Genomic DNA, 12,088 nt, shown 5'->3' on the forward strand with positions numbered 1-12,088 from the left:
CAGCGCCCAGCTTGACTCCAGGTCTTCTGATTTCAAGACTGTTTTTTTGTTTTGTTTTGTTTTGCTTTGCTTTGTTTTGAGACAGGGTCTCTCTCTGTTGCCCAGGCTAGAGTGCAATGGGGTGATCGTGACTCACTGCAGCCTTAATCTCCTAGATCTAAGCAATCCTCCCACCTCAGCCTCCCAAGTAGCTGAGACTACAGGTGCATGCCACCACACTAGGCTAATTTTTATATTTTTATAAACGGGGTTTTGCCATGTTGCCCAGGCTGGTCTTGAACCCCTGGGCTCAAGTGATCCACCCCGCCTTGGTCTCCTAAAGCATTGGGATTACAGGTGTGAGCCACCACACCTGGCCTCAAGACTGTTCTTTTTAAGCACCCAAGGAGGCAAGAAAAGCCCCATCTTTCTCTGCTATACCCCTTGTCACTTCACACCCATTTTAAAACTGCCCATTGCATCATCTAATCCTTCAGTCCATTTATACTACAGTGTGTATTAGTCTAAATAGATTAGTTCACCCAGGGCCTTCAAAGCTTTCTCTGGTTGTGAGATGAAAGCCTTTGTCTCTCCTTAAATCAATTTTAAGCATCAGTGAACAAGTAGGAGAACTAGATTTTTGGCTTATGCATGCAGAAAGCTTTTTGCAGCCTGTTGTCATCCATTTGTAAAGAGGCCACTCTGCTGGCATTTGTCAAAATCCTGCAGGTCCTTGCACACCTGGAGAAACCTGGATGATCTGAGAATGGCCACTGCCCACAGGGCAAGATCTGGGGATGAAAGAAACCCAGTCACTGGCTGTCACCTGCCTTTCTGAGGCCTCTGTGGAGGGGCTGCCAGGTGTTAGTATAGGCATCTGACCAACAGGATATGCCTTAGGATGGAAGGGGGAGGCTGGAGGCTTGAGGGCTGCAGGTGCGTCATCCAGGATAACAAGAATGCTCTGGCCACTGGGGTCTGTTCTGTATATGCACATGAGATGAAGGTGTGCCAATCTCTTCCTGCTTTCATGCTGAGTAAATAATGCTGACAGGAATGAATAATAATGATCTTTGTGCAGAAGAAGTGGTTTTTCAGACAAAGCACTAGCAGCTGGAGATGGAAGATGAAATAAAATAGAATTTTAGTGTAGCAGGTTAAATCAAGGGAGGAATTTCATGGCACTGTCTGACTGAGGTGGTTTGATGTCTGTCTGTAGGAGGCCAGGTTGAGAGGCATAGGTTAGATTATCCTTGATCTATCAGTCAATAAATATAACACGATACAGTCAAGAGAATATAATTTTACAGGGAAATGATAACACAATTCAGGAAAGTTGCTTTCTGCTAAAACAGAGGTAAGATTAGAGAGGGAGGAGCACATAGATGTTACTGGTAGTGGTCTAGCTCTTGGGGTGGATGGTGGGTTCATGGGTGTTTATTATGTTTCAGTATAAAAATCTGTCTTAAATATTACAATAAAATCCTTTATTACATAAATTCTTTTATCAAGTAGGCTATGTTGTTTTCTGCTATTTTCTTGTACAAATGAATATTGACTACATCCTTTCTCATCATTTCCGTTTTCTACTAGATAATTCCCATCAACATACAAACATGCTCTAATTTCTCCCATCATTTTCCTCTTCAGCTTTCACCCATTTCTCTGCTTCCCTTTATTGCCAAGTTCTTTAAACGAGTTGCCCATACCTGCCACCTCTAATTTTTCTCTTCTAAATTTCTTTTGAATCTACTTGAACCAGGCTTTCAACCCATCACTCCACTGAAATGACTTGCGTCAAGGTCGCCAATGACATGCTGTTAAATCCAACATCATCTGTCAGCCTCGGCTCAACCTATCAGCAGCATTTGACCCTGCTGATCACTTTCACATGCCTGAAACACTTTTTTTCCTTGGATTCCAGGACATCACATTCTTGGTTTTTCTCCTTCCTCATTGGCTGTTCTTTCTCAGTCTCTTTTGCTTGTTCTTATTCCTCTCCCTGACACTTTAATCTTGGAGTGCCCCAGGATTTACACTTGGACTTCTCTGTCTACATGCACTCTCCCTTTGATCTCATCCAGTTTCATGTTTTAGATATTACATTTATGTCTTCAGCCCTAATCCTTCCCTAAACACCACATTAGAATATCCAAGTGTTTACTCTGCACCACTGGATGTCTAATAGGCTTCTCAGACTTAATACACCCCAACTGCACTCCAAGATTCCTCTCCAAACCAGTTCCTCCAGGCTTCCTCATAGCAGAAAATAGTAACTGTAAATTCCAGTTGCTCAGGTTAAAAACCTTGGCATTATCCTTGGCTGCTTTTTCTCTCACACCTTAAATCCAATCAGAGCAAGTGTTATTGGCTGTATCTGCAAGTCATTCAGAATTGGAGCACTTCTCTCCACTTCCATCACCTTGGTCCAAGCAAACCTCATCTCTTACCCAGACCACTACAATGGCTTCCTAACCCATCTCCCTGTTTCCGCCCTTCCCTTCCAGTGGTCTGTTCTCATCACAGCTGCCTGATCAAATTACTGAAAACCTAAGACTGATCATGTCATTCCTCTGTTTAGAACCCTCAGTGGCTCCCACCTTATGCAAGTAAAAGTCAAAGTAACCCACAGGCCCTTAAACTCTCTGAACCCATCATTTTCTCTTTTCTCCTTCCTCACTTCCCTCCAGCCATGCTGGCCATCTTATTATCCCTCAGAAAGGCCAGACCCTCTCCTGCCTCAAGACTTGTGCACTTGCATTTTGTCTGCCTGGAACATGATTTCCTCAGGTATCCACATGGTTCACTCCTTAGCACCTTCAGTTTTGTATCCAAATGTGACCCTCTAAGGGAGTCTTATCTGACTCTTTTAAGTTGAACACCAATATCCCTTCTAACTTCTCTCTTGCTTTACAATCAGTACATACTATGTATTTTTAAATTTTTGTTTTATTGATTTCTCTATATTTTTCCACTGGGATTGATTTCTCTATATATTTTTTGCATGGGATTCTGTTTTTTTAAATTACTGTTGTATTTCGGGAGCCTAGAACAGAACTGTGCACATAATGGGCACCATAAATATTTGTTTACTGAATTAAATTCTCCTTTTTTTTTTCCTCTCCTTCCACCTTGCTTCCCCTTCCTTCCTTCTTCTAAGAGGCCCTTCTGAAAAATGATACTTCAGTGTCCTTCGGCTTTGCATGTTCAGTATCTTAGAGACTAAAGTTCTATGTGGCCAAGTAACCACAGGTCTGGCACCAGAGAGTGGGATCCTGACTGCCTTCTCTACCATCTCAACCTTATAACAAATATCAACTGTCTCGTACTAGCTATGAGCTCAGAAAGTCAGTTCTCCCTATCCTGTGTGGCTCACTTTCCTCAGATCTTAAGTGTGCCATTTCATAGGAGGAAATGAGAGTGATCCTGTCCCACCTGCTGCTTGGATCATGGTGAGGCTGGGGCTGAGCAGTCATGATGGGTACACCATACTCGGTACCTTGGTTCAGGTTCAGCACAATTCTGGGATTTAGCTGAGGGGTGTGGTTGTTAGACTCCCCATGGAGCTAATCTACCCTGTGTACATAAACTTCTTTCACATATACATTTGTTTTCTTTTGCTGCATTGCAAATTACCACATACTTAGCAGCTTAAAACAACACAGATTTATGATCTGTTTCCACAGGGCAGGAGTCTGGGTAGATTAGCTTGGTCCTCCGCTAAGGGTCTTGCCCAGCTAAAATCCAGGTGTTGGCTAGGGCTGTGCTCTCACATGAGCCTTAGGGTCCTCTTCCATATTCATTGGTTGTTGACAAAATTCAGTTCCTTGGGGATGTAGGACTGAAGTCCCTGTTTCCTTGCTGGCTTTTGGCCAGGGATTGCTCTCAGCTCCTAGAAGCCACTCTCAGGTCATAATGCCATGGTCCTGGAATGGCAGTTTACAACACTGATGTTTGCTTTCTTCCAGGCCAGCAGAGGCATCTGTTGTTGTTTCTTTTGTCCGTTTTTTAATGCTCACCTGATTAGATCAGATCCACCCAGGATAATCTCCCTTTTGACTAACTCACAGTCAACTGATCAGGGACCTTAATTACATCTGAAAGTTCTCTTTCGCCACATAATATTAATCACGGGAATAATATCTCCTCATATTCACTAGTCTCACCCACACTTACAGGGATGATGGGATTATGCAGGGCACATATACCAGGGGGTGGAAATGTTGGATGCTATCTTAGAATCCTGCCTACCACAATATATCTCTTTGTGAGAGAAAATGATGAGAAGGTCTGTCATCTCTCTTCAGAGTTGGAACCATTGAGATGACAAGTACAGGTACTCATTGTGGTTCTGGATCCCCTCCTCTTCCTGCTAGCTCTGTGTGTAGTCTTTTTCCAGAACCTAGGAGAGCAACACCTCCTATAACCCCTCAGGTATGAGAAACAAACCACAAAATTCCACATAAATGAAAATGTCTACCTAACCAGTCTACTTCTTTAAGGACTTGAGTGATTGGGGGGAAAAAAGGAGAATTTTTACCACTGGGAGGTGGAGTGAGCTGTGTGGACAAGGTTCCTCCCTTCTTGACACCTGTGTCTTCTGTGGCTGCCCTGATTCTCCTTAGGACTGCCCTAGCCTCAATGGCACATTTGCATACATTAGAAGGGGCAGACATAGCCCCTTGGGCATATGGCCTGACTAGTAGTTTAGGAGCTGGACTTCAGCCCACTCTTATACCTCAGAAAACTGCCTGGTTTTCCTGCCTCCAGAGCCTATTTCTATCCCACATTATTCATCTTCTAAATATCCACAACACTGCCTTGCTCCTCATCATCACCAAAAACAACAACAACACTTTAGTACTTGGTTTTCTATCTTCCCTTCATGAGAACTCCTGTCCTCCTATGGATACAAGTTTGCCAGCTAGTTCTCTGCCCAGATGACTCCAATCTACACCTACATTCTCAACCTCCCTGCTCAACTCAATCCCTTGTCCAAATGTCCTGGACCTCATTCAAACAAGTTCACAAAGGGCACATCATCTTCCCCAAGGCCAGCCTCAAACATTCATAGTGCTGTCAATGGAGACATCCTCCTCCCTCTTATCCCACTACAAACCTAAGAATCACGCTTAGCCACTCCCCTCTGCCTCTCCTCACACAGCCCATAAGCTTCTCACCTACAGGTCCTGTGCCTTTGTCCATTTCTTGCCAGTCTCACTGCTCCATGTTGATCTAAGCCCTTAGCGTCTTACATTCACCCTGTGTTTCAATGGTTTTCTGATCATGATCTCCTCCATTTCCTCTCCCAGTGGTTCTCAGCTTGGGGGTGGTTTTGCATCTCTAGGATATATTTGGCAATGTGTGATGACATTTTTGGTTATCACAACTGGGAGTGGGCTGTTGTTAGCATGTAGAGGGTAGGGGCCAGGGCTGCTGCTAAACATCATACAAAGGAGAGGAGAGTCCCCCAAACAAATAATTATCCTACCCCAAATGTCACTTGTGCTGGGATAAAGAAACTCTGACCTATGTCAATTCCTCTAAGTTTCCTGAATGTTCTTAAGAAAATTGCCTCCTCACTGGAAAAAAATTATTTCCCATGTCTACTTCTGCTTAAGTTGATCTTCCCCTTCCTTTTCTATGCCAATATATCTTCCCTTTCTCTTAAGGCCTTGCTGGATAGCAAGCCCTCCGGCCTGTGTGCTGGGCTAGCCTCCATTTGTCCCACTAGGTCCACTCTGTAGTCTTCTCTAACCTGGTGTCTGCACCAGAATAGTATCTCCTGGGCTTCCTTGCTCTCTAGTAGCTGGTTGGATTTGGCCTATTGGAGGTATCAGCAGGTGATCAGACATTGGGTACTTATTTCCCAGCTCCCAAACTGAGCTTCTTGCCTTGCCTCCATAGCCTCAGCTACTGTCTAGCACCCCATCTTCCATGGAACCAATTCTCATTGGCTCCAATAACATCATTTCCTGCCTTGCCCTTTCAGGTCTAGGGGTGGTTACGGCTTCCACAATTGCTAGTCCCTAAGTTCACCACTGTGATTGATTCGCTCAACTCTGCCCATTCTTCAGTAAATATTTCCTTAGTTAAACTCTCTCGAGTATGCCATCTGCTTCCTGCTGGATCCTCAATGATGCTCAGTCACTTGAGGATTTTCTCTTCTCTTGGCTCTCATACAAAACTTACGGTTGGGACCACTCCTCTGTCATTCGGCATATACACCTTGATATTGCTGTGATCCACTTACATCTAGTATTTTCATGGTTTCTAACCATGTTGCAAACTCCTGTGGGTCAGGCTATTTAATACAACATTCCCACTCTCTTCACATAGTGTTGTGCTTAATCAATGTTTACCAGTGAAAATTATAATAAAATGCTGGATAAGGGACTCTAAGTAAAACTGGGGATTTCTCTACTGGCTTTCTTCCTTGCAACCTGTATTCCCTCCCTTCAAAGCCCCTTGGCTGCATTATGCTATGCCTGGTCTGCAGGGAGCAAATATTCTGTGTGCTCCCTACGTCTAAAGCCTGCTGCTGCATCGTGCCCAAACATGTGCTTCATAAATGCCTTTCTGTCCCACGATTCCCTTCAATGAGTTTTTATTTAAATATTTAATGATGTAAAAATGGTGTAAGTGCCTCCTTAGGGAATCCTGGTAAAGTACAGGGATGTAATCAAATGGTTTGCAAATTGTACTTATTTATTTATAACTCTAATTTTTTTGTTATAAAAAATAGTGCCACAGCACTTTTTATTTTCTTTAATCAGAAAAATAAGCCCTGCGCTTCTGGGATGGAGGCCCCATGTGAGCACCAGAGGAAGGGGCCTGGGTGGGCAGGGAGTGAGGGGAAGGGGCCCAGGGTCCAGAGCAGATGCTGCACCAGAGCCTGGTCAGGACCCGGGAGGGGCTGAGGGAGTGGGGTCCTCATGAGCAAGTGCTGGGGCTGGAGGTCAGCAGCTGCCTGGCCTGGAAGAAGCCAGGGACGCCCACTTCCTGACACCTGTGGCAGCCCAGCTGGGCAAGACCAGGCCTGCATGGCCAGGGCCTCCTGTCACAGCGCAGGGGTTCAGGTGGCCAAAGCTGCTCTCTGGAAGGCCGCTGGCTACAGCCCGCCCAGTTTCCCTGAGGTCTGGAGAAAGTCAGAGCACCCCCACAAAACACCCCCTCTCTTTTGGGCCAGTGGCATGCCTTGGACTCCAGAAGACTCGAGTGGGGCTCCCTCCAGACCAGGGCCTGAGGGGGTGGCAACCTCTGACCACAGATGGGGGCCGTGGAAGGAGCGGGGATGGGCCCAGGGACAGCCTTGTAGTGTGAGGTCTGCCTGACTGCATGTGGGTCAACAGACAGACAGGACGCTGCAGGGGACTGTGGGGAAGCCAGGAGAAGGGGCTGCCCATCCTGCAGGCTCCCCCTCGCCTGCAGACCCTGTGGGCAGCCCTTCAGTGTGTGCCCACGGGGGTGGTGGAGGCAGAGTCCTGAGAGTAATATGGGAGCCTCCGGGCCCCCTGCAGCTCCTGACCCACCAGATGGGCCTGTGTTCCTCCTGTAGCTTGGGGGCCCTGGAGGTGGACACCAGAACCACTTGATTGCCAGGGGGAGGGGCTGGACTGAAACCCACACCTTCACCACTCGCCACTGGGCGATTCTGCCTGAGGGCAGGAATTGCATCTTGGCCAAAGGGGTGGGGCCCATGAAGAGCAAGGCCTGCAGCAACCACCCCCACAGATCCTTCACGCCTAGCACACCACTCACTCTCACACCCACTCCTGCACGCACACATGCATGCACAGCGTGCACACACCATGCTCACACGCTCCACAAAGGTGGCACAGCTGGGACAATCGTGCATGGGGACTCAGAGATGCAAGGACAATATTGGCAATTTAGAGGCACAGAAAGACGCTGGGGGCACCCAGCAAGCTCCTGGCCCTCAGGGGCTGTGTTCCCCTCCCAGGGTATGCACACCACAGGCAGCACACGTGGGTGGGGGCACTGTGACACCAGTGGGAGGGGACAAGGTGGGGTGGCAGGAAGATGCCAGGTTCATCTCTCCTTCTGGTGTGGAGGGCCTCTGCCTGATCACTGCACTGCAGGGGCTCCCGCCTCAGGCTGAGCCTCAATTTCCAACAGCAAACAGCCCAGCCCTGTCTGGAGAAGGCCTCGAGCTAGTCCGGCAAAGCATCTCTGGCCTGAAAGGTAAGGCAGCCTTGGCCCTCGGGGCCCTGCCAAGGTGCAGCTCACACTGGGGTGGCCTGGAAAACGCATCCGGGGAGAGGTCCGCAGGCATCACACTCCAGGGCTCAAAGATGGGGCCTGAGGGGCCACCCCAGGGGCACAGGATCAGGTTCAGGGGCCAGCAGGGATGGCCCAGGGCCAGGAGTGAGAGCCAGGGCTGACGGGGCTGACACCAGATCCAACAGGGACTGCAGCGGCTGGCACAGGGGCCCCAGAAGAGGCCAGCAGGGTGCGCCTGGGTGCCCCAGGAGCGAAGGGCGATCAGGAATGGGGAGCAACGGCTGGGGTTTACAGGGCTTGTTGGGGCCTAGGAAGGGCGGCAGGGGCTGGCAGGGCTGCTCCAGGACCATGAGCGGCGGCTTCTGCTGCCTTGGACGTCCCGGGCCCAGGAGTGAAGGCGTGAGTGGGCCCTGCAGCTCTGGGGCTTCCAGTAACCACTGGGGCTACCTGAGGTGCAGCAGCGACCGCCAGGGGCGGCTGGGCTGGCCCAGCAGGGACCCTCTGGGCTGGCCGTACTGACATGGGGCTAGGAACGCCCACTGGGGGCAGCAGCACTGTCCTGGGAGGAAGCTGGCGGGCCGTCGGCATGGTCGGAGGGTGAGGAGTGGCCGTGGGGACTGGTACCCCTGGTACTGGGGTAGCACTGACCACAGGGGCCGGCTGCGCTGTCCTGAGGATGCCCTACCAGGCTGGGCACAGTGACACGGGTTGGCCCAAGGCCGCAGGGGCCGGCAGCGGTGCCACAGGGTCAGCAGGGACCGCAGGCGCCTGCAGCGGTGCCTTGGGGCCAGGAGGAACCGCAGGCGCTGGCAGTAGAGGCAGGGGTCCAGAAAGGACCTGGGAGTGCCCAGTGCGGCCAGCAGAGCTGAGCCAGGCATGACTGTTGGGGCTGGCAGAGCTGATCTGGGCCTGGAAGGAGCCGCTGGGGCCGGCAGGGCTGACCGGGGCCCAGAACTGATCGCCGGGGCTGGCAGGGTTGTTTCAGGCCCAGAAGTGACCGCTGGGGCCAGCAGCGCTGACCCAGGAGTGGCCGCCGGGAGGGCTGGCAGGGCTGCCCCGGGTCCGGAAGTGCTGCCGGGGCTGGGAGGGACCCCTGGGGCTGGATGGGCTGGAGCTGTTGCTGGTGCTGAGCCGGGCCCTTCTGGTCCCAGTGGCTGGCTGAGAGCGGTCCCCCTTCTGGAAAGCACACCTGCTTGGAGGGCTGCAGCGGGACCTTCCTCGCCCCATGCCAGGTGGGCTCGAGGTCCTGCCCGGGGCTGCCTGCCTCCAGGGGCCGCCTATTCTCACTTGGCTCCGCAGGGGCAGGTTTCCGACTCCCGGGGTTCTTGATGAGGCGACGTTCCCACTTCTCCTTCCGCTCCTGTGGCTTCAGGGCCATATCCTTCTCAGGGCCTCCAGGGTGCTGAAGCTGGCTATGGCGAAGCCGTCGATGACCTCCTTCTCCTCCTGCGAGTTGAACTCCCGGCCTCCGCGGCCCTGGGGGTGTGGGGGGCGCGGGGCGCGGGGGCGACGCCTGGGGTGGGGCGCGTCGCGGAGGTCCGCTTTCTCCTTCCCGGGGCTGGGCTCGGACTCGTTGTCTGATGAGGGGCTCTGGGCGCCGGCGTCGCGGGCCTCCATGGGCCTGTCACTGTCTAGCTGCGCGAAAGCGCAAGCGTCGGCTGGGGCGGGAGGGGCGGGGGAAACCTTGGCCTCGGTGGAGGTGCGTGCGCCCTGTCTGGCCGGTGACCTTGATGCCTGGCGCCTGGCTCGGGGCAGCCGGGCTCCCTCGGCTATGCGGCGCCGCCGGACTGAGTGTGCACCGCGGGGTGGTCGCGCTCTGGGCAGAGGCAGGCGGCGGGCCCCCGGCCAGGCAAGCCAGGCGCGGGGGACGACTCAGCCCCGGGCCTAGCGCAGCCTGGGACCTCTGGCGCCTGCGGCTGGGCGCATCGGCGGGGACGGGCCCGGCGCTCAGCTGTCCCCGGCAGTCCCCAGCCCCGCGGGCGCGCCCCGTGCGCTTTGGCATCCGGCCTAGTGGGTGGCGGGCTGACTGGCTTCTGGGCGCCCGGCTCATGAGAATGTAAAAGGACCAGAGTTATGAAAGGGATTTTCGCATTTCACAGAAATATTATCCTAAGGAATGAGGGACAAGTTTTCCTAGGAAAAGGGGGCAATGCCAGATCATTTCATGGAGTTAGTGCGTCTTATGCATCAGTATTGTAATGGTTTTTGTGGGAGCAATTTAAAAAGCTTTTTCTATTTTTGCAATCTGTCCATCTGACAAAGGGCTAATATCCAGAATCTACAAAAAACTTAAACAAATTTACAAGAAAAAAACAACCCCATCAAAAAGTGGGCAAAGGATATGAACAGACACTTCTCAAAAGAAGACATTTATGCAGCCAAAGAACATGAAAAAAAGCTCATCATCACTGGTCATTAAAGAAATGCAAATCAAAACCACAGTGAGATACCATCTCACACTAGTTAGCATGGCAGTCATTAAAAAGGAAACAACAGATGCTGGAGAGGATGTGGAGAAATAGGAATGCTTTTACACTGTTGGTGGGCATGCAAATTAGTTCAATCATTGTGGAAGACAGGGTGGCAATTCCTCAAGGACCTGGAACTAGAAATACCATTTGACCCAGCAATCCCATTACTGGGTATATACCCAAAGAATTATAAATCATTCTACTATAAAGACACATGCACATGTATGTTTATTGCGGCACTGTTCACAATAGCAAAGACTTGGAACCAACCCAAATGCCCATCAATGAGAGACTGGTAAAGAAAATGTGACACATATACATCATGGAATACTATGCAGCCTTAAAAAAGGATGAGTTCATGTCCTTTGCAGGGACGTGGATGACGCTGGAAAGCATCATTTTCAGCAAACTAACACAAGACCAGAAAACCAATCATAAGTGGGAGTTGAACAATGAGAATGGACACAGGGAGGGGAACATCACACACTGGGGCCTGTTGGGGGGTGGGGGGCTAGGGGAGGGATAGCATTAGGAGAAATACCTAATGTAGATGACGGGTCGACGGGTACAGCAAACCACCATGGCACATGTATACCTACGTGACAAACCTGCACATTCTGCACACGTACCCCAGAATTTAAAGTATAATAATAATTTTTTTAAAAGCTCTTTCTTCTGCTCTCTGCCAAATATGTCTCCATCTGCCTAATTCTGCTGTGAGGGTCTCCGTTTAACCTCAGGGCTCTGGTAATTTTCATGCCAAAAATCTACACCCAGAGTCTGTTTCCTCTTTACCAGAGTGATGAAGAAGATGATTAGAGAGGAATAGTAGACATTTTGGTTCATAATCCACCTTGATAATTTCATGGAAAGGCTTGGAAAAAATGAAGCTGAAATATAGACCAAGTGACCAGGGTCATGTGATTTCTGTGGGCAGGAAGCACTTTTGCCTTCTTGGACCTTTTCCTCCATTAAGAGAATGAAAAATCCTATTTTATGACTGTTTTGGATTAATCACAAATACATGAATATAATATGTTAAAACATTTTGTGTACCCCTAACAGTGTCTTGGTCTACTACTGTGTCTCCTGTGCCTAATGAATGAGTTGGCCCTGTTCACAAGCAATGGGAAAAGAATGTAGCTTAACTCCTTTCTCAGGGTCTAAAGATACCAAGGTTCCAATCTGTTCTGAATGATGGCTGAGTTGGGAGGTTATAATCATAAATAAGACAAATTCCTGTTCTTCCTCTGAGAGGCTTTGGGGGGCTTTGGAGGGGTGGGCAGCTGTGGGCCACAAAGCTTGGCCACCTCCCAGATATGGGCTGCTCATCTCTTCACCTTGTCCTAGAGTTGTCACCTTCTCCCTATGTGACAGATAGTGTTACAGTCTCT

The 12,088-nt window shown here is 50.2% G+C and overlaps 1 long non-coding RNA gene and 1 pseudogene across 1 annotated transcript in view; one reads left to right on the plus strand and one right to left on the minus strand.

The window, feature by feature from the left end:
• LOC105470244 (uncharacterized) overlaps positions 1–12,088 on the plus strand; it is a 138,902-nt gene that overhangs the window by 19,492 nt on the left and 107,322 nt on the right. The window lies entirely within an intron of this gene.
• Positions 8,275–9,616, minus strand: LOC105470420 (RNA-binding protein 33-like; annotated as a pseudogene).

Source organism: Macaca nemestrina, chromosome 2 (assembly GCF_043159975.1).
Source record: "Macaca nemestrina isolate mMacNem1 chromosome 2, mMacNem.hap1, whole genome shotgun sequence".
Lineage (NCBI taxonomy): Eukaryota > Metazoa > Chordata > Mammalia > Primates > Cercopithecidae > Macaca > Macaca nemestrina.